Raw genomic sequence first — 27,753 nt, forward strand, 5'->3', positions numbered from 1 at the left:
CAGTAATTTTTTTTGTGTTGGATTAAGTTTGTTGTGCTAATTGTCACAGACAATAACTATATGAATCACATTAAAAAAAGGGTGTGGCTCCATAATGAGGTGCCTTTGCCATGACAACCTCCACCTTTCTCATTATGTAGAAGTTAAACCAATACTTTTGCGACTGCTTATTATAAATATTTTACAATCCATGTTGCAAGCCGTATTAATTAAAGAACAGGTTTATGCAACATTTTTTCCCCCCTTCGTTTTAGCTCTCTTGGTACCATTTTATGATCTCAAAGTCAACAATTCTGTGACTTGTTGATAGGGGCTAAGAAAAGCAAAGCTATTTCCTCATATGATGGACTTTGACTCACAAATAAGGCAAATAGCTCGCAAACTGCTCAGTGTGCATTCTTTACAGCCTCTTGCCTGTTCTAAAGAAAATAGAAAATTCCTTTGAACTAATGTTCAGCAGTTTGATTTGGGAGATTAAAGGAATGGGATATCATCAGAACAAAGTTGATCTGATCTCTTGTCTGGCGCAATAGTCATCCCATCTTATAAAATTCCAGTGTTTAAAAATCGAACTTGGACTAGACGACTCACTCACTCACGCACGCACTCACTGACTGACTCGCTCACTCGCACTCATTGACTCACTCACACTCACTCACTCACTGACTGACTCGCTCACTCACACTCACTCACTCACTCACGCACTCACTCACTCACACTCACTCACTCACTCATCATTGGCTCTGAGGTGACATGAAAAACCTTTGATTTCTGCACCAAATTCAGTTTACTTTTTAAAAAATAAATTTAGAGTACCCAATTCTTTTTTATCCCAATTAAGGGACAATTTAGCGTGGCCAATCCACCTAGCCTGCACATCTTTGTGTTGTGTGGGCGAAACCCACGCAGACACGGGGAGAATGTGCAAACTCCACACGGACAGTGACCCAGAGCCAGGATCGAACCTGGGACCTCGGCGCTGTGAGGCAGCAGTGCTAACCACTGCGCCACATGCTGCTCTCTTCAAAAGTATTTAATAATACCAAGCAAGTGCAAATGGTCGGCAATCCTGGCACTCAACCTATCCCTCAGCTCACAGGTAAACCCAGTGTGTTTAACACTCTGCTCAAGCTAATTCTTCGATTCATAAGTTACAAAACGTCAGCAGCGTCTGTCTAGGTGATGGAAAGACTGGGGGCTCGATTCTCTCGTTCCCCAGCCCCGCGTGCCGTTTGCTGACGAAGGATTGTATCCTCCCTCCGCTTGTCAATTAGATTTCCCATTGAAACCGCCCCATGCTGCTGGGAAACACAATGGTGGGAAAAGTCAATCCCGACGAGCAGAGAATTCCGGCCGGGGTTTCCGACAATCTCGGGCTAATTGCTGGACTAACGATGTGAACCAGGGGAACAGCCACAGTGACAGAATGGCTGGGTGCAAACTTCAAGGCCCACTACCTGTGTGCATTTAGCCCAGTTTAACTTTAGGTCGGCGCCAGATTGCGTGTCTCCTTACAGCTTGCCAGCAAAGTGGATGAAAGTTGCAGCTTTCCTTTGGTGTGTCCTGAGGGGTGGAGTGCTGACCACAAAAGGATTTGAATAGAAATCAGCGCGATCATTTCACTCCAATAAATGCACGTGGTCGCTATTTGCACAAAGCAAAGTCACAACATAGATTAACATAGAATTTACAGTGCAGAAGGAGGCCATTCGGCCCATCGAGTCTGCACCGGCTCTTTGAAAGAGCACCCTACCCAAGCCCACACCTCCACCCTATCCCCATAACCCAGTAACCCCACCCAACACTAAGGGCAATTTTGGACACTAAGGGCAATTTAACATGGCCAATCCACCTAACCTGCACATCTTTGGACTGTGGGAGGAAACCGGAGCACCCGGAGAAAACCCACGCACACACGGGGAGGATGTGCAGACTCCGCACAGACAGTGACCCAAGCCGGAATCGAACCTGGGACCCTGGAGCTGTGAAGCAATTGTGCTATCCACAATGCTACCGTGCTGCCAATACAATTCAGACCAATACAACGTCGGTATTGGTCTGAATCCCAAGACTTCAGCCATTCCCAATGTGGCATAGTTTATGGAATAGCACCCTCACCTACCCACGCTATATGTTAAGGTGCCTGTTTGAAGCCTGGGCTGGCTGTTTAGCACAGGGCTAAATTGCTGGCTTTGAAAGCAGACCGAGGCAGGCCAGCAGCAAGGTTTGATTCCCGTAGCAGCCTCCCCGAACAGGCGCCGGAATGTGGCGACTAGGGGCTTTTCACAGTAAGTTCATTTGAAGCCTACTTGTGACAATAAGCGATTTTCATTTTCATCAGCGCTTTCCTAGACTCCGGTGCCCTTCATACGGCTGCCCAACGTGAGTATGTAAAAACGGGAGCTTGCTGTTTATGGAGCTCAGTCAGTTTAAACAATCTGATGATCATTTAGATCACAAGCGATGCCCTGCCGTTTTAGTTACACAGAGACTCTTACTTCGTTCCGACAGTCATTCTGCTCCAGTTGGTGCCGGAAAATATGGCCATCCTGAGGATGACAGTGTGAAACTGCTTTGCCCAACTGGCGAAGAATGACTGTTTCAAATGATGTTAACCTGTTTATTAGTAGGTTGGTATTTACACTAAAATGTTCAACAATTTAAATGAGTAGATTGCATTCAGCATTCACACAGTAATACCACACTCAAGTAGAGTACTTTGCGCATTTACATTCTTTCAGCATTTAATATGTGTTATTTTCGATGATATATAAATATCTGCGTGTCTAACCCATCATCTTCACTACTCTGCCTGTTACCCAATATTAAGATAAATTCCTGTATAAAAGTTTTTTTGACGAGTTAGGCAAAGAGCTAGTCAGAGAGAGCAGGCTTTATAGCTGAATGGTTTTCTCTCACTTTATACATTCTTGTGTTTCTATTCTAATTGCAACATCTTAATAAAATAATGGAATTAAAGGTATAGCAGTGGGCGTTTGTGGCTGCCTCAGACTCCAGAGTGTCTGTGCAGATTTAACCAAACTAAGGAATTGTGCGCTGGGTGTGGTTATTATTATGGATTACTTTGTTCTTTATGCAAATGATTGGAACGTGGAGGCCAGTAATCCTCCGCCACTAATTCCTTTTTACACCAATAACCTTGTTAGAGCTGCAGTGAAAAGTATTCACGTTGAACATGCCTCCAGGGTGTGTCTGTCTCGGTGAGGGAGCCACGGAGTGCGGGGTGAAATCGCCTCCTCAACAGTGGCCCAGTCGGAAAGAAACTTCACTGGGGGCTGTTCACGTGTCAGCACTGAGGCTGATCCTAGGTCAATCTTTAATGGTCGGTTCAGGCCCATTATGGCCCGCCCTAGAGCTTCAAACTGATGCTTGCCCACTCTCAGAGAGGACCCCAGCCTGGAAGGAGTGGGTAGATATGGACTGGACAGAAGCGATTTGAAGGGCTTTGGTAACAAGAGGGAAGATGTGGATGATTACAGCACATTTGGACTTTGGGTCATCTCTTAACTCTTTTATGGTGAAATAACTTTCTGTCGAGGGCAGAGAGAAGGGATTGAATTGTGGCGGTGATGAATTCTGTAATGGTGACCAATATTTGTCATTCCTAGTTGATCCAACAGCTCAATTATTTGTTTAGTTTGGGCCTCCCGATAGAGATACTAACGAGGCATATTTGGACTAATTAATGGGTTTGCAATTGCATGTTTCCTGTCAAAATGGCTTCCCTCTTTAATGAAATGAAATGAAAATCGCTTATTGTCACAAGTAGGCTTCAAATTAAGTTACTGTGAAAAGCCCCTAGTCGCCACATTCCGGCACCTGTTCGGGGAGGCTGCTACGGGAATTGAACCGTGCTGCTGGCCTGCCTTGGTCTGCTTTCAAAGCCAGCTCTTTAGCCCTGTGCTAAACCAGCCATACATCCAGTCAGCGCCCACCAGCAGATGATTCAAGCTGTGTGGTACTTTGTGGGTTGGAGTATGGTGACAATATGTGCATTTGGAATCTATCATTACACAGGAAATTCCAGTCATTAATGATATCAACTGATATCAATATGACTCTGGTTGAGAATCAGCTGTCAAATTCCAATCATTCGAATTTTCTTTTAGTGCAAATATTGGAGCGAAATGATTCTGGCAAACACCAGGCAGACATAACTGCTGTCATCCATCACCATCAATTTGATAACATTACCGAGATCTAACTACCGCAACCTTTTCAATTCTTCACATTTTTACCAATAAATTACAGGTCTCAGCTAATTATTTGTCAAATGCAAAGCAAAGGTTATCGGTTGATAAGCAGAAGTCAGAACCTTCCAGTTTGACACTGCATCCACGGCAAGCTTCAAGACCGTTCTATTTTGTAAAATTTTATAGCTTGTCCTGGGGAGCTGTCACAATCAACAGTCAATCTCTATTGTCTTATAGTCGAGCTGGCAGTGTACATTGAGGGCCAACACAATGCCCTCGGAATTGTAGCAAACGTGTCTCTTCCTCCCTCTCCCTCCCAAAGCCCACTGCAATGGCCAGAGTCTTGACCAGTGTGGCCAAACTGGGCAGGAATGCTCTACCCATGATGCTCCTCCCAGGCGATCTCCCACCTGTTGACCTCCTCCTTGCTCAGTCATGTTCACCAGCTGAATAGAACTTCAAAATACCACAATTAGGAAGTAATTTTATTAAAAACATTTTCCCCACAGATGGAGAAATATTTACCTGTTTGTAATCTGTCGTGGATGTAACATGGACACCAACATTGGTTAGTGCAGAGCGACCTCCTATAATTTAAGACCTGTATGAGACAAGTGGTTACAACTAGTGAAGACCAGGTAAGGCTTCATAGATTACAATCAAAAGTTGATTCATTGAAGCTGTATTTAAATCGTAAAGACAGTACTGGGGAAAATTATTAATGGCATAGAACTAATCAATATCCTGCTCTAATAGAAGAATGAATACAATGATTGGTCTTAACTTTGGCAGTATTTTTAAATACTGAAAATTGCTTTGCAAACACATTGTGCTTAATAGCTTTTCGCGGCATTATAAAATTATAAGAATTGGTAGTTTGAGTTTGGCACAGAGAATGATATCGAAGGTATGAAATACATCTGGTCTGATGGAAAGTTGGTTGTATAATTTCCATCGGGGACTATTGCATTGGACTGGAGCAGACAATTTTCTGCAGCAGGTTCCTTAAGTCCCTTGTCTGGTTCCATAAAAAGCAAAACAAAATAAGGCTTTAATGCTTACATCTTAAACCAATAGATGAAGGAATGCGCGTGGCAAGTACAATGCTGTTAGCATTCCTATTAACATCACTGTTTTGCTGGGTCAGAGCTGCCAACACAGGTAGGCATGAGAAAAGTCCCACTTCCGAATCCACGTTTAACAAGCCTTGAACCTATTGATTTGATTTGATTTCATTTATTGTCACATATACCGAAGTACAGTGAAAAGTATTTTTCTGCGGCCAAGGGAACGTACACAGTACGTACGTAGTAGACAAAAAAAGAATAATTGACAGAGAACATTGACAAATGGTACATCAACGAACAGTGATTGGCTACAGTGCGGAACAAGGGGCCAAACAAAGCAAATACATGAGCAAGAGCAGCATAGGGCGTTGTGAATAGTGTTCTTACAGGGAACAGATCAGTCCGAGGGGGAGTCGTTGAGGAGTCCAGTAGCTGTGGGGAAGAAGCTGTTCCTATGTCTGGATGTGCGAGTCTTCAGACTTCTGTACCTTCTGCCTGATGGAAGGGTCTGGAAGAAGGCAATGCCTGGGTGGGAGGGGTCTCTGACAATGCTGTCTGCCTTCCTGAGGCAGCGGGAGGTGTAGACAGAATCAATTTGGGGGTGGGGAGCTTGTGTGATGCGTTGGGCTGAGTTCACCACACTCTGCAGTTTCTTGCGATCTTGGTTGAGGTGAGGATCAGACATTGAAATGATGGAGCCAGCTCATCATTTTCTACTGTGAAGGCCGATATTCTCAGAGTGTCCTGAGTGAACAGCAGATTTAAGTGAACTTCTATGTGATGTCAGTTAGTGTGGACTGTTAGAATCCTCCTATCTGCGGATGGTAAAAAATTTGAGGTGTTTTTCATCTTGCACTGAGAATCGGGGTGTTACATTGTCACTTTCCTTTATAATACCATTGATCCATTTTGTACCATCAAAATTACCTCAATCCACTCAATGTAACGGCTTCTTTCTGTTTTACGTTCTTGGTGCATTGTTCTGTGGAAAATACTGAGGAACACGAAGCTGTATCCTCAGCTTCAGCATGAGGTGATATAGGCATAGGAGATAAATATCAAATTAGAACTCCAGTCGTCGTGCCCCAACGACACCCTCAGAAGTGCACCCTCTATTGCGCCAGTGTGACAATGACAGTCCTCATATCAGACATCCTGACGGTTTCTGAGTGAAAGGAACTCGCTCTCTCCGGACGTCTCCTGTCGCTTTTAGAAATTACCAAACATCTCTGGCCGGGAGCTTTTTTATAAATCCTGTTTTGATTATTTCCTCCCCTTACGCTGATCCCTCCTTTGAAGGCAGTTATCATGGACACAGTTCCATGGGTACCTGTCCAGATGAACCTACTTCATGGATGAGGTGGCACGGAGGCATAGTGGTTAGCACTGCTGCCTCACAGCACCAGGGACCCGGGTTCGATTCCGGCCTCGGGTGACTGTCTGTGTGGAGTTCTCCCCGTGTCTGCGTGGGTTTCCTCCGGGTGCTCCGGTGTCCTCCTGCAGACCAAAGGTGTGCAGGTTGGGTGGATTGGCCATGCTTAAATTTTAAGGAGAAAGTCTGTTTTGCATGCTTGCCAATCCCACTCTTTTGTGTACTCTGCTTGAAACCAAATTAGTACATGGTTTATCATTAGTGTCGTGTGGTTGGGTGGGATTACGGGGATAGGATGGGGAATTGGGCCTAGGTGGGATGTTCCATCGGAGGGTCAGCGCAGACTTGATGGGCCAAATGGCCTCCTTCTGCACTGTGGGGATTCTATGTGAGCGGGCTATTCAACTGCTGCGGCATCACATCAGAGTCAAATCCAGTCCTCACCCAACATTAATCGCCAGCAGGGTGTAACTTGCTCGCAGTCAGATACAGGATCCTTGGCCGGTGTCCTGTACCATTGGTGTGGGGCAGTAAGGACATTATAGCAGCAACTGGGTCAAAAATGTCAGAAATCAAACCAGTGATCTTTCCGCTTTGTGTGCCAACTTGTATCAGGAATCGGACTTTGATACACTGTCCAGTGAACTTCCCCATTCACTTCTGGTCTAAGTAGTTTGTACGTCGCAAAGTAGATCTATTAAAATCAGCTTTGAAGGATGCAGGGAGTGGAATACATTTTTGTTATTCAATCATTTACATTTGCATAATTAATTCCGGCATGGGGCCTGGGACTAATTTCTAACTTCAGTCAACCTCCAGAACGGGCTCAGTCAGAGCCTGGGAAATTATAATTTATATCAAATAATTGTCACAGGTTCATCAAATATTCTTATTGCATTGACTCACCGGCATTAGAAACATATTTTAAAATCTTCCACTTCAGGTATAAACCGAAGCAGAGTAAAGAGGGCGATTGCAGTCAGCAAGCTTGCATGAGGCCCGGTTCGTGACAAGAGCATTTTATTTGCTTTTCTGTCGGCCTCTAAAGTGGCAATGGGGAAAAAACAAAATCAGAGTTAAAAACATAAACTAACTGTGCGACGAGTTATTCAAATATACGGCTGCAGGACTTCCGGTTGCGGCTATGCTGAGCTAAGTCGCACATTCGGCAGCTCCCGCCAGAAATGGACTTTGGGGCTCTTTTGAAGGGCCCCAGCGGCATTTGTTCGACGGTTCCCGGTGTGGGAAGGTGACCGTACGATTTCCCCGGCACTGTGTGGATTGGACCAGGAGTGGAGCGGTGAAAAAAGTAATTCTGGTACAGCGAAAAGTGCGAGGGAGGAAAGCCAAGATGGCGGCGGGTGGAGACCAGGCAGCGTGGGCGCAGTGGGCGCAAGAGCAGCAGGAGTTTCTCAAGCGCTGCTTCACGGAACTGAAAGCAGAGCTGCGGGAGCCGATGCAGGCTTCGATCGACAAGCTGGTCGAGACCCAGAAGGCCCAAGGGGCGGCGATCCGGGAGGTGCGGCAAAAGGCCTCGGAGAATGAGGACGAGATATTGGGCCTGGCGGTGAAGGTGAAGGCGCACGAGGCGCTGCATAAGAAATGGCAGGTGAAGTTCGAGGACATGGAGAATCGGTCGAGGAGGAAGAATCTGCGGATTCTGGGTCTCCCGGAGGGAGTGGAGGGGTCGGATGCTGGAGCATATGTGGTCACGCTGCAGAATACGTTGATGGGCGCGAACAGGCCCCTGGAGCTGGATGGGACCCACCGAGTCCTGGCGAGGAGGCCCAAGTCTAACGAGCCGCCGTGGGCGGTATTTGTGCGGTTCCACCGCTTGGTGGACAGGGAATGTGTCCTAAGATGGGCAAAAAAGGAGCGGAGCAGCAGGTGGGAGAATGCAGAGGTCCGTATAGACCATGACTGGAGCGCGGAGGTGGCCAGGAAGAGGGCCGGGTACAATCGGGCTCAGGCGGAAGGGGGTGATATTTGGGATGCAGCAGCTGGCGCGACTGTGGGTCACGTTTAAGGACCGGCACCATTACTTTGAGACGCCGGAGGAGGCGTGGACCTTTATTCAGGCCGAAAAGTTGGACACGGACTGAGGGCCGGTTGTGAGGGGAGGTCGCGGGGGGCTACTGTGGTTACTGTGCTTTGGGGGATGTTGGGGGATGTTCTGTTCTGTATTGTTTCCTTGGGTGCTGGGTGGGGTAGGGTGAAATGGTTCGAAGTGGGGGTTGTGTGAGAATGTGTTAGTCGGTGGTTGGAAGGACGGGGCCCCGTTGGGGGGGAGGGGAGATGGGAGGCCCGAGGTGGGGGAGCTGGGATTAGGCCGCAAAAGGGAGCTGCGCCAGAGAGGGCGGGGCCCGTCTGATGGAAAGCGCGGGCTTTTTCCCGCGCTAGGGAAGGAAGGGGGCAGGGCCGGGGGGGAAGGGCAGTGTTGGAGAGGAACGCCCGCTGATGGACAGGGGGGGGGGGAGACTACAACACTGGGGGGTCGATGGAGTGGCGGGATGGCCGGGGTCAGCAGGAGTCAGCTGACTTACGGGAGCGCTATGGGGGGAGCAACGCAGCTAGGGGGGACCTAGCTGGGGGGGGGGAGGGTGGGGCTGGGTTGCTGCAGCATTGGCCAAAGGTGAGCTGGAGCTCGGAGAGAGAGTCGGGGCGGGGGTCTGCCGCTGGAGGGAATGGAGAGTGCGGGAGGCGCGGGCACGTGGCTGGCCTAGAAAGGGGATGGCTGATCGGCCGGGGGGGGAAGCCCCCTGATAACTTGGAATGTGAGAGGCCTGAACGGGCTGGTCAAGAGGGCCCGTGTGTTCGCGCGCCTGAAGGGACTGAAGGCAGATGGGGTTATGCTCCAGGAGACACATTTGAGGGTGGCAGATCAGGTTAGGCTGGGAAAGGGGTGGGTAGGGCAGGTTTTCCACTTGGGGTTGGACGCAAAGAATCGAGGGGTGGCGATTTTGGTGGGGAAGCGGGTGTCGTTTGAGGCGTTGAACATCGTGGCAGACAATGGAGGTAGGTATGTGATGGTGAGTGGTAAGCTGCAGGAGGTGCGGGTGGTATTAGTGAATGTATATGCCCCCAATTGGGACGATGCCGGATTTATGCGGCGCATGTTGGGCCGGATTCCAGACCTGGAGGCAGGGAGCTTGATAATTGGGGGGGACTTCAACACGGTACTGGATTCAGCACTGGACCGCTCCAGGTCCAGGATGGGTAAGAGGCCGGCGGCGGCCAAGGTGCTGAGGGGGTTTATGGACCAGATGGGAGGAGTGGACCCATGGAGGTTTGTCAGGCCGGGGGGGCAGGGAATTTTCTTTTTTTCTCCACGTCCATAAAGCCTACTCCCGGATAGACTTCTTCGTTATGAGCAGGGCGCTGATCCCGAGGGTGGAGGGCACGGAGTATTCGGCCAGAGCCATCTCAGACCATGTCCCTGCATTGGGTGGAGCTGGAGCTAGGGGAGGCGAGGAACCAGCGCCCGCTGTGGCGCCTGGATGTGTGCTTGCTGGCGGATGAGGAGGTGAGCGGGTGGATCCGGGGGTGCATTGAAAGCTATCTAGAGGCTAACGATAATGGGGAGGTGCAGGTGGGGGTGGTCTGGGAGGCGCTGAAGGCGGTGATCAGGGGGGAGCTAATCTCCACTAGGGCCCACAAGGAGAAGAAGGGGAGGAGAAGAGGGAGAGATTGGTGGGGGAGATTTTAAGGGTGGATAGCAGGAATGCAAAGGGCCCCGAGGAGGGGCTACTCAAGGAGCGACGAAGCCTCCAGGCCGAGTTCGACCTGTTGACCACCAAGAAGGCAGAGGTGCAGTGGAGGAAAGCGCAAGAGGCGGTGTATGAGTACGGGGAGAAGGCTAGCCGGATGTTGGCACACCAGCTTCGGAAGCGAGGGGCAGCGAGGGAGATTGGGGGAGTTAGGGATAAAGGGGGGAACACGGTGCGGAGTGCGGTGGGAATAAATGGGGTATTTAGAGACTTTCATGAGGGGCTGTATAGGTCTGAGCCCCTGACGGAGGAGGGGGGGATGCGCGATTTTTGGATCGGCTGAGGTTCCCGAGGGTGGAGGAGGAGCAGGTGGCTGGGCTTGGGGCACCGGTAGGGCTGGAGGAGCTGACTATGGGGCGGGGGAGTATGCAGGCAGGGAAAGCACCGGGGCCAGATGGGTTCCTGGTGGAATTTTACCTGGAAGTACATGGACCTGTTGGGCCCTCTATTAGTGAGGACTTTCAATGAGGCGAGGAAGGTGGGGCCCTACCCCCGACGTGTCCAGGGCGCTGATCTCACTGATCTTGAAGTGGGACAAGGACCCTATACAATATGGGTCGTATAGGCCAATCTCTCTCCTCAACGTGGACGCGAACTGTAAGCGAAGGTGTTGGCTACCATAATTGAGGACTGTGTCCCGGGGGTGATTCACGGGGACCAGACGGGTTTTGTTAAGGGAAGGCAGCTGAATACCAATGTGCGGAGGCTCCTTAACATAATCATGATGCCTGCAGTGGAGGGGGAGGCGGAGATAGTGGCGGCGATGGACGCGGAGAAAGCCTTTGATAGGGTGGAGTGGGGGTACCTCTAGTAAGTGTTGAGGAGGTTTGGGTTCGGGGAAGGGTTCATTAGTTGGGTTAGGCTACTTTACGAAGCCCCGGTGGCAAGTGTGGCCACGAATCAGAGGAGGTCGGAATACTTTCGGCTGTACCGGGGGACGAGGCAGGGGTGCCCCCTAACCCCCTTGCTATTTGCATTGGCAATTGAGCCTTTGGCTATGGCTCTAAGGGAGTCCAGGAACTGGAGGGGGCTGGTCCAGGGGGGGGGGGGGGGGACACAGGGTTTTGTTGTATGCCGATGACCTGTTGCTGTATGTGGCGGACCCAGTGGGGGGGGATGCCGGAGGTGATGCGGATCCTCAGGGAGTTTGGGGACCTTTCCGGGTATAGGCTCAACGTGGGGAAGAGTGAGCTGTTCGTGGTACACCCAGGGAACCAGGGAAGGGGGATAGACGAGCTTCCACTGAAGAGGGCGGAAAGGAGTTTTTGGTACCAAGGGATCCAGGTGGCCAGGAGCTAGGGGGCCCTACACAAGCTCAACTTGACGAGGCTGGTGGAGCAGATGGAGGAGAGGTTTAAAAGGTGGGATATGCTGCCACTCTCCCTGGCGGGTAGGGTACAGTCGGTGAAGATGACGGTGCTCCCGAGGTTCCTTTTTATATTCCAGTGCCTCCCCATCCTGATCCCTAAGGCCTTTTTTAAGCGGGTCAGTAGGAGCATCATGGGATTCGTGTGGGTGAAAAAGACCCCAAGGGTGAGAAGGGTGTTTCTGGAGCGGAGTAGGGACAGAAAAGGGTTAGCGTTACCTAATCTGTGTGGGTATCACTGGGCTGCCAATGTGGCGATGATACGCAAGTGGGTAATGGAGGGGGAGGAGGCAGCGTGGAAGAGGCTGGAGATGGCGTCCTGTGTGGACACGAGTCTGGGAGCGCTGGTGACAGCACCGCTACCGCTCCCGCCGACTAGGTACACCACGAGTCCGGTGGTGGCGGCGACTTTGAAAATTTGGGGGCAGTGGAGGTGCCACAGGGGTGAGGTAGAGGCTTTGGTTTGGTCCCCGATCCGGGAGAACCATCGGTTCGTCACGGGGAGAATGGATGGAGGGTTCCTGAGCTGGCACAGGGCAGGAATTAGAAGGATGGGGAGCTGTTTTTAGGTGGGACGTTTGCGAGCCTTGGGGCGCTGGAGGAAAAATTCGGGCTTCCCCCCCCACCCCCGGAAATGCCTTCAGGTACATGCAGGTGAGGGCGTTTGTAAGACGGCAGGTGAGGGAGTTCCCGCTGCTTCCAGCACTCAGGATCCAGGATAGGGTGCTCTCGGGGGTGTGGGTTGGAGGGGGCAGGGTCTCGGCGATCTACCAGGAGATGCAAGAGGAGGAGGAGACCTCGGTGGAGGAGCTAAAGGGGAATTGGGAGGAGGAGCTTGGGGAGGAGATAGACGAGGGTACGTAGGCAGATGCCCTGGGTAGGGTTAATTCTTCCTCCTCTTGCGCCAGGCTTAGCCTGATACAATTTAAGGTTCTTCACAGAGCGCATATGACAGGGGCGAGGCTGAGCAGGTTCTTTGGGGTGGAAGACAGGTGTGGGAGGTGCTCGGGGAGCCCAGCAAATCATACCCACATGTTCTGGGCATGTCCGGCGCTGGATGGGTTCTGGAGGGGTATTGCGAGGACGATGTCTAAGGTGGTGAACACCCGGGTTAAGCCGAGCTGGGGGTTAGCACTATTTGGGGTATTGGACGAGCCGGGAGTGCAGGAGGCGAAAGAGGCCGGTATTCTGGCCTTTGCGTCCCTGGTAGCCCGGCGGAGGATTCTGCTACAGTGGAAAGATGCGAGGCCCCCGAGCCTGGATCAGCGACATGGCAGGGTTCATTACATTGGAGAGGGTATAAGTTGCCTTGAGAGTGTCTGTGCAAGGGTTCTTCAGGCGGTGGCAACCGTTCCTAGACTTTCTAGCGGGGAGTTAGGAGGTGGTCAGCAGCAGCAGCAACCCGGGGGAGGGGTGGGGGTGCACTTTGTGTTTTCTACTGTGTTTATTATTGCTTAATGGGGGGTTTGTATATTGGGGGAATTCGTGATGTAGTTGTAAGATGTTTATTTATGTTTTTTGTTTTTCTTTTTTCTGTAAGGGGGGTTTGTTGAAAATATGTAAAAATTTGAATAAAAGTATTTCTAAAAAAAAAATATACGGCCGTACCTGACGATCATTTTTAACTTTAATCTCTACTAATGGGATTTTCAAAATGGCTGACTACACCTTCTTTGGACTGTAAGTTATGTTACATGTTACATGAAACACGAGATATATTAATGCGACCTTTCTGTTTGAGATGAAAGCAAAACGTCCAAAGTAATAATGTACAAACAGTTTTCCTCTTTCGTTATATTTTGTAGATTATAGATCACTGATCAGCCAGCACTCCTGCGTTCTGTAGTTACTGCGCTGTCGCAGGCTACACTCCAATCAGCAGCTTGCCAACTAAGCATCTTCTAATGCATCCCTTTCTTAAGTGCACATCCAACATAATAGTCCTATAAAATGTATGAAGAAGCATTAGGGCATTTAAATGCAAACACGAGAAGATTTTAGTTTCCATTCTGTTTTTTTTTTAAAATCCCATTTTAATCCCTACAAGGTTAAAGAGTTGGTTGTCCTTTGATAATGTAATCAGAAAACAAATGTCGGAAAGTGTTTCGCGCACCTTAACCTTGTCATAAGGCTGCTCAGGATATATTTAATGAAATATTATGACAGCTGTGTGCCAAATAGAACAGCCGCTATCCTTAATTACAGGTCTTCGAGCCGGAGTTTGCAGCAATCCAAATGTATTTATGAAGAAACCACATATCGCTTCGTTACAATTATAATTCCTCGAATGTTTTTAAACAAGTGTCATATCGCTTTAATTTTCTTTGACAGTTTCAAATTACAATTATGGTATGCCAATAAGGAGGGATTCTGTCAATGGGGGTATGGTTGTCATAACATGTCAAAGCCACACAAAAAAAATTGGGAAAAAAGCTTTCTCCTGTAACGTGTGTGTTGGTTTAGAATGTTTAGAATACAGCTGTTCTGTCCTTAAGACGTGACAAGAGGGCTCAGTGACAAGGGGTTAATAGGCTACTTGTCCCTCACAAAGCATGGGCCTAATCTCATACTATTCAGTGTTGGAACCTACTGCCGGCATTGTCATCTCTTTTGTCCATTGTGCACCATACATGTTCAAAGGGAGTTCTATACTGTGTTTATACTGTAGCTTAAATTGCCTGGCTTAATTAATGTCACTCACACTTTCATTTGTAACCATTCAGACCATTCCCAAATTGCCCGAAGGACTGTAAAACTGTCAGGACCCAATAGCAGTTCTTCTACTTGTTTGTAGCCCTGGTCAATTCCTGTTAAGTGAATTATTTATTTGTCACTACATTTTATTCACTTGCTGAGGATTCTCGTTTGTACAATTATGTTGCAACAAAAAAGTGTCCTTTTAACGGATACTTACACTATCCATTCTACAATGTGTTATCCTGGTCAAAGGAGATCATTGATATTTTAGTATTGAGCATATTTCATATTCACAGAGGTGTGAAACATTGCACCTCTCTTCCAAAACTGATTACCAACCTGATTCTGTGGACTAAATGGAATATTATCCGAGTCAATATTGGGGGCATTGTGATGATGAAGTTCTTACTCTCTTCCCTCTGCCTCTTCATATTCTAATACTCATAACATGGAGGAATGTAGTTAAACTTCTTCAGTAAACTTCTCCGGACACTGCATATGATTATATACTGGCGAGGGGAATGGGACTGGGCTGTGATTGTGAGCCTAGCTGATGTAAACTCTGAATGATGTCTTTACTGTACAAATAATTCCCCACCAAATGTTTTCAATTAACGTGGAATTAATGTAACAATTGATAGCTTTTTTGGTTTCAATTTATTGTCAATGAAAAAAGATGCTTGCTAACAGCATGGAATGAAGTGTAAAGAGCTGATTTTCCACCCAGATGTTCCAGTTCTGTTTAGTCTTTATTTGGATTGTAGATTTACATAATTGCTGTAATTTCATTAAAAGTGACCCATGCTGCACCTATTTATTCATTTGCATAAAATAAAGCTGGAGTGTACTGTACACATGGATATACCCCTTGGCGGGCTGCCACATACCCCAGCCACACGGCAGTCATCAATGACACTACCTGCTCATTACATGTGCACAGTCATTTGTACAGCTGAATCCAATAAATACATAACTCATTTGCTAAAAACAACTGTGCTCGGATCAGAATTTCTACAGACAATTTATAAACGATAAAGTTAAAAAGGGCCAAATTGAAATTTTGCACCTTGGCTTAATTACTCACACCCGATGAAACAAATGTAAATTCAAGCCCCATTACTATACAATATTAATGTTTCACAAGAGGCTATTAGTGAAATGCTGGATTGATCCCAGTCACAGTGGTGAGCAGCAAAAATGTTGACGGATTGGGAGACACTGGGCTGGATTCTCCCATTCTCAGGCTATGTCTCCGCCGGCGTGGGAACGGTAGCCTTTTACCACCGAACATTCGGCACAAAACAGCCACCGATCCTCTGTTTGTCTGGGGGCGAGCGTGCCGAGCAGCGTAGAGCACCCGGTTCTAGCTGCTGATATGGCCCGGAGAATTGCCGGGTCCATGGCCGCGCAGGCGCACGGCGGCTGCACTGTGCAACATGGTGGCAGTCGCGCGTGGACCCGGCATGCAAAATAGTGCCCCCCCTTTGGCCGGCTCGTGACCCCCAGACCACCCCCCAACAGTGCCCCCAGCCCCTGCCAAGTTCCCCTCTGCCCGCGGATCGGCCCTCCCCCGACTGTGGCGACGCTGGACTGAATCCACAGCCACCACGCCGAGTTTCCAACACACAATAGCATGAGACCCACGCCGTCGGGAGCACGGCCAGTCGGGGGCAGCGTATCGGGGGGTGGGCCTCAGGTAACGTCCTGAGGCTGCCGATACAGCGCGCGGCGTATTCCTGGAGTACGCCGCGTTGGAGGGGGCGGAGCATCGTGAAAGCGGCGGCGCCGCCGATTTCGATGGAAACGGGGATTCTCCAGCCGATCGCCGAACGTGATTGTGGCGGGGTGACCGGGGAATCCCGCCCACTTTCTGCCTGAACCTGCGCTGTCTGTTTGTACCTGGTCTTGGAATTCTGTATCCCGGAGGAGGTCTGGTGAAATCTGTATAATGAGCGGGTTGGAACGAGGACTGGCTGGACTTGTAACTGGGATGGAATGTGAATTACTGCACAGTGTCGGGAAATTCCTCCTGGTTTGGTTTATTGGAATTCTGTACAGTAAGAGTGAATGCTTGGTCCATTGAATTTCTATTTTGTGGATTTCAAAATCATGCCTTTGTGTACGTCTCCGTGAAAAACATTGGGCTCGATTCAACTAGATAGGAACTAAGACCCATAGCGAGCACGTTTAGCCACTTCTTCCCCGGTGCTCGCAGTAGCGAGGAACACTGGGGCTATACAATGCGTCTTGCGTTGTACAAGGGGCCTCAGCGGGGAACGCGGGACCAAGGCTGCGTATAGCCCCGTTTTCTACACGGAGGAGCTCCGCTCGCTGGAACTCCTCAGTGTAGCGAGAGATCAGGACGCATTTCAAAACGCACTATGGGAGGGTCACCCTCCCCCAGCCATCACCCCCCTGCCCCACCCCTCCGCATACTTCCCCCAACACCCACACAGGGCACCGCCAGCCGAATCACGCATGCAAAAACTGCCAGCTTGGCACCTTGGCCATGCCAACCTGGCAGTGCCCATGCCAGCTGGCAGTGCCACCTGGGTACCTTGGCAATGCCAAGCCATCACCCAGGTGACAGTGCCAGGGTTCAAGGCTGGTACTGCCAAGGTGCCCAGGTGGCACCACCCTCCCAAAGGACATGCAGCTGGAGGCCTCCAATCCCCTGGGAGACCCCCAAGAGTGGACCCCGTTTGTGGAGGCCACTTGCTGAACGCCGCTTGCTCGAGGTCTCCAAGGCGAAGGGATTGAATCCCAAAGTCTCAGGTACCTCGGAAATCTGCACATTAGAGTGAGTTTTACTGTCTCGTTCTAACCTGCAGATTTGCCAAAACGTGATCCCACCGACAATGGGCAGGATTTCCATCGCAGCATCTCGCGTAATCGCGTTGGATCTCGCGAGGCATTGCGAGCTGGGTAGATCCCCGTTCAGATCCAGCACCCGTCTGGTTCTGGATGACCTCCAATAGACCATCAGAATCCAGCTGTCGAACCTCCAGGCACACATCTCCGCACTTTCAAAAGCTCTCTCAAAAACCTGCCTCCTCAGGCAAGCCTTTGCTTATTAGGCCTAACCCCCTCCCAAACCTCTCCAAGGTGTTCAGTTCCTTCTTGGCAATGGCCCTGTGAGGACACTGAAGATGCTGTATGATCCTGACTGTTATTCTGTACAATGTGAGGGAACGAGCTGGTGACTTGGTTGGATGGAACCCCCTATAACCCGAGTGAGTAGTAACCTGGTTAAGCCAATAGGATTCGAGGTGAGAGTGAATGGGGGTGAGGTCCCCGGTGCACATATTGGGCAGAATATTCAAGACCCTGTGAAGGCAGCAGGGGAGGTGGGAGGCTTGGCTGAGGAAACGGGAGGGAAAGCCCATCGAATTATCTCCATGACACGATCCCACCTCCATGGAATTTTCCAGGAGTCGTTGTGACGGGGATACTGGTTACCTGACCAGCCGCACTGAGTGCCAATTAAGCCCCTTCAGAGGTTAACCAGGTGCACTGTCCTAGCCCCACCTGGGTTTGCCAGTTGGTGCCCAAGGTACCCATAGAGCCAGAAGACAATTGTGGCAGGCAGTCCATTTATTTGGGAAGACACCTCAATAATGACTCCAGCTGCCCACTCCTGTGGTGGGTATTCCCTCTCTTGTCCATCAGGCCTAACCCTTTCAGGTCTTCTTATTGTCCCCATTTGTGGGCAGCAACTGGGATTGAGATTCCCTTGTGCCCGCCTCCCCCCAACAAACCTCAGCAGCTCCCACCTCTGATGGTGGGGGGGGGGGGGGGGGGGGGCGGGCGGGGGGGGGGGGGGTGGAGGGGGAGGGGGCTGCCGATCTTTCAGTGCCAGGTCTCCTATTGGCCTCCAGACTCGAGAGCCCACCCACTGCCCTGAATTGGATCGGGCTCCGCCTTCCTCCAAAATCCCCCTCGGTGTCCTGCTGCCCATATTTCAGGTTCCCGCCCGCATTTCATCCCGACAATGGGATCGGGAACCTTGAAGAAGCATTCTGTGCCATTATACCAGAGCGCTACATCTTTAAAAAAAAAAAATTTAGAGTACCCAATTATTTTTTTTCCAATTAAGGGGCAATTTAGCGTGGCCAATCCACCTATCCTGCACATCTTTGGGTTGTGGGAGTGAGACCCACACAGACACGGGGAGAATGTGCAAAATGCACACGGACAGTGACCCGGGGCCGGGATTCGAACCAAGGTCCCAGAGAGGTAAACCCTGCCGTCTCAATCTCTACCACACTTTCCCAAAGAAAATGTATTGTTCCACAACCTTTAAGGGTGGTGATTTTGTGATGCTGTCTAGCTGTGGGGTAAATAATATAATGCATTTGTTTACAGCGTGTGTAGCATTTTAACAGACGAGAAATTATATTTGTTTATTCAAGTAAAGGAGATTGTACACTCAGATTCCATTCTGAATGAAAAATTGAAGTATTTTTTAAAGAATTAAATGACCCTTTCCACCGGCAGCATATTTGAAGTTGCTGCGAAAAAGCACAAATGGTAAATGAGCCGTTGTGATGTTAGCTATGGTTTTCAGCACCGCAGCTAAGCTGATTTGAAAGAGAACTTCATTCAGAACTCAGTTTCCAGTTGACAATCAGTGTAGTGGCAACCGTGTTCAACATAACAAAAAGTGCCAGGCAATGTCCGTGTAGCACATGGGGTGGTTTATGCAAAACAGAAAAAACATCCATGGAAACACCTCAGTATTTGTTTAAAATAATCAACAGTGAACTGTCAGCATCATTGTGTTGTTTTATGTCATGTTGTGTGTTGGAAACAATGTTGTGCAGCTAAAACCTGGCACTCCAGCTAACGTTTCACCTGTCCATTACGAATCTAGTCAAACAACGACAAAGTGGAGTGTTAAGTAGCCTGCCGCTTTTCCCCATTGCAATACTGACCTGCCCCGGCCTAGCGAAGGCTCGCTCCATGGCCTGTACCTTCGGCATCGCCCAGAGGAAAGGAACAGGAGAGGAAAGCTGAATGGCTGATAATAGACAAGCAGACAACCACCTAGATGAATAGATGGTGCATTGATTCAGCCCTGAGGTGAAAAGTTTCACTCCCACGTAGATCTCTATCGAGGAGATAAGTTAAGAACTGATTGCAGGAGGCAAATTCAGGGCAACCTTGGCCCTTGACTATGGGAGAACCTCGTCAGACAAGGAGCAATCCGATACTGGAGTCCTTATTTGAGCTCATATGTTTTATTTCACCAGGGCCACTTTTAAAATTTAATTTTTAACCCCTGTTTTTGCTTGCTGTGTACTTTTAGTGCTCCTTTGCACTGAGGATGCCATGATTCCCAGTTTGGAAGCGCGGAGGTTTGATCACAGATGATTTCAGTAGAGCTGTGTGACCTCCCCTTGTAATCCACAGGGCAAACCAGATGAGACTGGGATTCATTACGGTTTGAAAATGACCCCTTTAACCTGCAGTATGGAGGAGTACAGCATGAGTACAATTTGAGGCCATTCCGCCTATCACATCTGTGCTGGCTTTCTGTAAGAGCTACTCAACTATTAGATTAGCAGCACCCACACTCCCACCTGTTCTTCCATTGTCAGTTTGGAGTTTCAAACAGGCATTTGGTTAAAAGAAAACGTCCATTAAATTCACAATGAACTTTTCAATCCCTCAACTTGATCTCCTCAAAATACTCTTAATTTTTGTCAATACATTGGACTCATTTTTTCTTTTAGCGAAGTAACTGTAACGGTTCCAGGGATTGTGGTAAAATGGTGGTAATTATCCTGATGTAATCAGGAGCGACAAAAGAGAAACAAGGTCCGAATTGATAATTAAAAGGAGATGTTGGAAATGGGGAGGAATCTCTTTGGACGTGATTTAACTGGAAAAAATCCTTGTCTGGTTTTGCAGAGAAACACTCCACTGTTCAACGGCATTTTGCCAGGTTTAATTGGCCTTGGGAAGTTTCTCGCGACTGAGGCCTGACTTTCGAGTCATTTCCTGCTGGCAACTGATTTTCAATTCCCCATCTCCCCAACCCTCTCCCCCAACCTCGGGGAGGCTCCCGGGAACACCCCCTCACCACCTGGTAAGGCCCCCCCCCCCGGGCCTGATTCCTGGCAGTGCCAACCTGGCACCGGAGCACCCTGCCAGCTTGGAAGTGCTACCTGGCCACTCTGGGAGTGCCAGGGCGGCACTGCTGGGTGCCCAGGTAGCACTACTAGGGTGCCTGGCTAGCACTTCCACGGTGCCAGGCTGGCAGTGCCAAGGTGCCTGGGTGCCAGAGGGAGTACCCAGGTACCACCCTGCCCTATCCCCGATCACCCGGGGATCTCCAATGATCCATCACGGCTGCTCCACGTTTATGGAAACCAGTACTAAACGGCCACTGTCTCCCAGGTGCGGCCCGTGGCTCCCAGACACTGGCAGAATCCCACAAACCCATATTTAAATCAACCTAACATTTAAATATGCTGCTCTGAATCACGGCCAGTGCCGACGAGATCCAGATCGCGATGTTTCGCGAGACTCCATGAAATCCCGCGAGGCGTTTTGTGGGTTGCAAATCCCGCGTGAGGTCTCTTGTGAGATTCGGCGATCTCGGCCTGACACCACGTCGGGAGAGACGAGGCTGTTTATTAGAAAGGTTTTGATGAAACAGCTACATCTAATATACTGACCTGTCCCTTTGCAGATGGGCCGCATGCATATTTCCAACATTTTCTGCTTTGCTTTCCAATAATTGGGAGGCACCATAACTGAGGATGATGTCAATTACTGAAATGATAACACCCCATCCCTAAAAAGGAACATTGCATTTATGTAGCACCTATCATTTCCAACGGAACACGCCAAACGTCACAGACAATGAGTTACTGTTGAAGTGTAGCTACTGTTGTTATGTAGACAAATGCAGATGTCAGTTTTCCCGCAGCAAGTTCCTCAAGCATCAGGAGGGGGAGGTGATCAGTCGTTGGTGTTGATCGGGGCTAAATATTGCCCAAGGCACCCAAGGGAATCCCTGCTGTGTTTCAAATCATTCCATGTATTTCTTTGCATCCACCTGAGCAGCAAGGTGGGCCCTCGGTTTAAGAAACCATCTATAATATTTTGGTTCCTCCCCCCCCCCCCTCACCTCCCCCACAGTATGTTGTGTGGTGGCGGAGGTCGCCTACCATTGGTCAGCTATTCAGTCCAGTCAATGGGGTTTCCCAAAGTTCACACCCTCCGCCGTCGGGGGAGGGGGTCGCCTTTGGCAGGACCGGATGATCCCGCTGACGGGAACGTCCAGGAAATCCTGACCAACGTCTTCGACGGCGCAGCACTCTCTCGGCACGGCGTTGAGGTGTCAAGCCAAGTTATAAAGCGGAACATCTGTCATCAGTATTCCGTTAAAAGATTTATTTGCCCGGAAATTTTCAAATCACTTTTTTGGTAGATTTTAGTGATCGCTGAATCACAGAAACATAGAATATACAGTGCAGAAGGAGGCCATTCGGCCCATCGAGTCTGCACTGGCCCTTAGAAAGAGCTTCCTACTTAAGCCCATGCCTCCACCCTATCCCTGTAGCCCAGATACCCCACCTACCCTTTTGGACACTAAGGGCAACTTAGCACGGCCAATCCGCCTAACCTGTACATCTTTGGACTGTGGGAGGAAACCGGAGCACCCGGAGGAAACCCACGCACACACGGGGAGGATGTGCAGACTCCGCACAGACAGTGACATGAGGTTGGAATTGAACCCGGGACCCTGGAGCTGTGGGACAGCAGTGCTAACCACTGTGCTACCCTGCCATCCTGTGAGCCTGAATGATTTTCTGCAGTTTGTAGGGAAGCCTTTCCAAGCTTTTTCCCTGGTGTTTTACATTTCATTTTCCTGGTTTAATAAATGTTTTATTCTTTGTACTAAAAGTTCAGCAGTAAATTCTTGTGACTTTGTTCAGTAACTTTCCTCCACTAATTAAAAAGAATGAAGTTCTGATCTATCGAGCCAGGTTCCACCCTGGGATCTCACTTGTCCTGCATTAACATCAGCTGGGATCGTAACAATTTGTGTAACAATGTTATTGAGCTTAGAATATCTCAAAGTGCTTCAGAACCAATGAATTGCTTTCGAAATGTGGTCACTTCTGTGTTGGTGAGCAAGACAACCAACTTGTGCACAGCAAGAACAATGAGACCAATTACAAGTTTACTGTGTTTTGATGGTGCTGTTTGAGGGTCCAAAGGTGGCCAGGATACTGAGATATACTTTGAAACTGTACCGTGGAATCTTCTACACCCACCTGAGCAGGCAAGTCAGATTTTGGTTAACAACTCAGTGCCTATCGAACAACCACGGAAGCCAGCTTTTTGATGTCTGTCAGGGTTTACAAAACTCCTCCACCAGCCTCAGGGCTGCACAAATCCACCCCTATGAGCTCAGGTCCTGGGGCTGGCCTTGGGTCTGTAGCATCTGACACAGAGGCTGAAGCATTACCACTTGAGTGAAAAAATGCTTCACATGCCTCTTGTTTGATGTCCAGTTGGCAAGGAGCTGACCAGAAGGACACCTAGCTTAGCTACTTCACATTTGAGTTGGATTACAGCAATCCATCAGCAAACGGAGCTGCATCATATTCAACCCAAGCTCAGGAGAGAACTAAATGCAAGTTTATGAGATGGACCTGAAATTGTCAAGTGCCTTCTGGAAAATGGATACATTTCAGCTTAAACATTTTGAGAATTGCTGCAATGTTTAGCATCGCAATTGCACCTCAACAATTCTGTTTTTTAAATTCATGTAGGGTTATCGGGTATTTCTGACATACATGATCAAAATGCTTCTTCAAAATCAAATTAACAGTTGGACGGCATCAAGATAGTTGTAGACTGTCACTTTTTTTTCAACACGTCAGTGATGACGATGAACATCTTGCCAAGGTCATCCCCACACCCCCACTACTTGCCTTCAAACAACCGCGCAACCTCAAACGAACCATTGTTTGCAGCAAACTACCCAGTCTTCAGAACAGTGACCACGACACCACACAATCCTGCCATGGTAATCTCTGCAAGACGTGCCAGATCATCGACATGGATACCACTATTACACGTGAGAACACCACCCACCAGGTACGCGGTACATACTCGTGCGACTCGGCCAACGTTGTCTACCTCATACGCTGCAGGAAAGGATGTCCCGAAGCGTGGTACATTGGCGAGACCATGCAGACGCTGCGACAACGAATGAACGGACATCGCGCAACAATCACCAGGCAGGAATGTTCCCTTCCAGTCGGGGAACACTTCAGCAGTCAAGGGCATTCAGCCTCTAATCTCCGGGTAAGTGTTCTCCAAGGCGGCCTTCAGGACCCGCGACAACGCAGAATCGCCGAGCAGAAACTTATAGCCAAGTTCCGCACACATGAGTGCGGCCTCAACCGGGACCTGGGATTCATGTCGCATTACATTCATCCCCCACCATCTGGCCTGCAAAATCCTACCAACTGTCCTGGCTTGATGCAATTCACACCTCTTTAACCTGGGGCTACCCCATCTCTGGATCTGTAAAGATTTAATCACCTGCTAATGCTCGCATTCCAAGCATTGTCTGGCATCTTTGAATTTGTCTATATATGTGTTTCTGGAACATACCTCTTCATTCACCTGAGGAAGGAGCAGCGCTCTGAAAGCTAGTGACATCGAAACAAACCTGTTGGACTTTAACCTGGTGTTGTAAGACTTCGTACTTTTTTTTCAATATTCCAGGTTGATAGAGTGGTCAAGAAGGCATACAGCGTGCTTGCCTTCATCGGACGGGGTATTGAGTACAAGAGTCGGCAGGTCATGTTACAGTTGTATAGGACTTTGGTTAGGCCACATTTGGAATATGGCGTGCAGTTCTGGTCACCACATTACCAGAAGGATGTGGATGCTTTAGAGAGGGTGCAGAGGAGGTTCACCAGGATGTTGCCTGGTATGGAGGGTGCTAGCTATGAAGAAAGGTTGAGTAGATTAGGATTGTTTTCGTTGGAAAGACGAAGGTTGAGGGGGGACCTGATTGAGGTCTACAAAATTATGACAGGTATGGACAGGGTGGATAGCAACAAGCTTTTTCCAAGAGTGGGGGTGTTAATTACAAGGGGTCACGATTTCAAGGTGAGAGGGGGAAAGTTTAAGGGAGATGTACTTGGAAGGTTTTTTACGCAGAGGGTGGTGGGTGCCTGGAACGCTTTGCCAGTGGAGGTGGTAGAGGCGGGCACGATAGCATCATTTAAGATGCATCTAGACAGATATATGAACGGGCGGGGAACAGAGGGAAGTAGATCCTTGGAAAATAGGCGACAGGTTTAGATAAAGGATCTGGATCGACGCAGGCTGGGAGGGCCGAAGGGCCTGTTCCTGTGCTGTAATTTTCTTTGTTCTTTGTTCCTCGTAATGAAGTTTTTATAATGGTTATCGCTAGACTCTTTTTTTTAATTTAGAGTACCCAATTCATTTTTTCCAATAAAGGGGCAATTTAGCGTGGCCAATCCACCTACCCTGCACATCTTTGGGTTGTGGGAGTGAAACCCACGCAAACACGGGGAGAATGTGCAAACTCCACACGGACAGTGACCCAGAGCCGGGATCGAACCTGGGGCCTTGGCGCCGTGAGGCAGCAATGCTAACCACTCTGCCATCGTGCTGCCCTAGCTATCTCTAGACATGGCTGGTCCAACACACTCCTGGTTTATAATGGTCACTTCTAGTTGCCTGAGTTCCAAACTCTGGAATTCGCTTCCCAAACCTCCCACCTCACTTTCCTCCCGTACGACACTCATTACGATCAACCTCTTTGACCAAGCGTTTGGTCATCTCACCTAATGGCCGCGGGTCAGCGACGGCAGGCACAATGGGCGAATCCCGGGAAAGCCCCGAATTGGGCCTTGCGCCGGGCCAATCACGTGTCACCTGACTCACCACGCCTGGCATGATCCAGATAATTCGGCCATTCCGGGTGTAGATCAGCACTGGTTTCCACAAGCATGGACCAGGCGTGTTAGCACTTTGGAGGCCAATAGAGCCAGCTGGGTGCTTGGGGACACGTGAGGGCAGTACCCTGGCACTCCCCAGACACCCGGGCAGATGCTCCTCGAAGCACCTTCACAGGAAAGACATTACCCATCATGACGTTGAAGGTCCTTTGTAAATATGGGTTGTTGTTGCTGTACAATTCTCCCACCGTGCCTCTATTGTGGCACGGAAAGGTCAACCCACTTTGAATGTCCCACAGCTTCTCAACACTCGAAGGGCTAACACATAATGTTGGGGTGGGGGTGGGCGCGGAGTTAGTAATTGTAGTAACTTTGTGTGGATGAAACTTGTGTGTGTGACGAGCATCCGGGCAGACGTCTGCTTCCATCCACCTCACTAAATGTTGCCCTGTTTTAACCTTTGCCCTTTAGCCCCTATCATTCATTCTGATTTGTGCCTTTATTGTGTTTTTTTTTAACCAAATGAAACGATCTATTTTGTTTCATGTCATTAGTTCCATCTGTTCAGAGAACAACCTTGCGCATTTTTAACATGAAGCTCCTGTGTCGACAGAGTGTTCACAGTACAGTTTAGTCGGCATCTCTGCAGCCCAATGCCTTGGGTACGAGCAGCTGTCAAAATATTCTTTTTTTTTCTCCTTTTTTTTTAAATACAGGTTTTGTACATTTCACCTTCTGTTATTTCTGATGCCAGATTGTGGGCATTGAGCCGGGTCTGAGCAGGTTTAGAGCTAATTAGAGATTTGACAGTCACAGCATTTGAGATTAGGTCTAATTCCATGATGGTTCCTCGCTCCTCACACATACCAGCTCCACAAATTGGCTCCTGCTTCCTCAGGACTGTGGGACGACCTTCTCCAGAAGAGAGAGCGGAGGGAATCTCCCTCGGACTGCGGGGCTGGAGGCTCACCCATCCCAACTGAGTGTCGGGGAGTCAGGAGGGAGGGCACGACAGTGAGAGAGGCAAAGGAGGGAGGATTCCATATCGAGGAGGGAGAAATCTTAAGCAGTGAAACTTTAAGATAGAGAAAATCACTGGCCAAAACTTTCAAAACCGCGATAAAGTTCAATCTTCTTAAAAAGACAGTACAGTTTTATATCAATTGCCCTCTTAGAATAGAATTGCATCCCTACAGTGCAGAAGGAGGCCATTCAGCCCATCGAGTCTGCACCGGTAGGGAAAGAGCACCCTACCTAAGCCTTACTTAAGGCCAGCCTATCCCAGTAACCCACACATAACCTTTTTGACACTAAGGGGTAATTTATCATGGGCAATCCAGCTAACTTGCACATCTTTGGACTGTGGGAGGAAACCGGAGCACCCGGAGGAAACTTATGCAGACACAGGGAGAAAGTGCAAACTCCACCTACACAGTCATCCGAGGCCGGAATTGAACCCAGGTCCCTGGAGCTGTGAGGCAGCAGTGCTAACCACTGTGCTGCCGTGCCGCCCACATTGATTTCAGTTCAACATGATTCCAAATTCATTTGATAATGCGGTCGTCTGTTTAAAAGTAGGTCAAAGTTTTTAAATCAGTTTGAATATGACATAAAGTAGATTTTACAGATGCATTAATGAAAGGCAGCTACCAAACTCTCATTGGTTGCACATGCAACTGAATGAAAAATGCCTTAAAACATGAGAAGGAAATTCAATAAGTTCCTTTCATTCCTCTTCCAACTTGCCTTTTTCTTTTCTTCCCAAAACCTGACTGTCTCATTGGAGTAGCCATTTTTAAGAATTACCCAACAGCAGAGACAATTTGAAAAATCCTATTGCCCTTTATGAACAAATTAAATGGGATCGGATAAACGCAATGATTTTTCGTAGACTGGTGAGTGAATATTAACTTGCGGTTTGATCTGGATACTCTTGCGTTGTAAGTGTATTTTTTTACATAAATGTGAGAAAATCAGTGAGTGTTCTTGAAAGTTGGGAATTTGTGAGAATTAGAAAATTTAAATTGCACATTTAGCTCAGGGTTGCTTGCTGTCTGTCTGGCCATCTGTCTGTGCCAAATACACACTGACTGGAGAGTTCTAATTAAAAAGACAATGTCTGGCTGGGGTGGGCTGGTATTAATTCATTTATTCTTCCTTTAATTTAAAGACGCATTTTGCCTTTTCCATGGCAGTGCAGCACATTTGGAAACCTAATCTGGCCTGATGCTATCCCAACCCTTTGAAAAGCTACATCTGTTGATTTACAGAATTAGAAACAAATGGATTTTTCCTGAATTGAAACT

General features: G+C 48.8%; 1 protein-coding gene across 5 annotated transcripts in view; it reads left to right on the forward strand.

Annotated features, from left to right (window-relative positions):
• The window catches only part of casz1 (castor zinc finger 1), a 750,295-nt gene that overhangs the window by 42,390 nt on the left and 680,152 nt on the right, over positions 1 to 27,753 (forward strand). For all 5 annotated transcript variants that reach the window (XM_072477862.1, XM_072477866.1, XM_072477864.1 and 2 more), the window contains exon 2: positions 4,724 to 4,852. The gene's annotated coding sequence lies outside the window, so the exon portion shown is untranslated. The remainder of the gene's footprint in view (positions 1 to 4,723; positions 4,853 to 27,753) is intronic.

This window comes from Scyliorhinus torazame, chromosome 16, assembly GCF_047496885.1.
Source record: "Scyliorhinus torazame isolate Kashiwa2021f chromosome 16, sScyTor2.1, whole genome shotgun sequence".
In the NCBI taxonomy this organism is placed as follows: domain Eukaryota; kingdom Metazoa; phylum Chordata; class Chondrichthyes; order Carcharhiniformes; family Scyliorhinidae; genus Scyliorhinus; species Scyliorhinus torazame.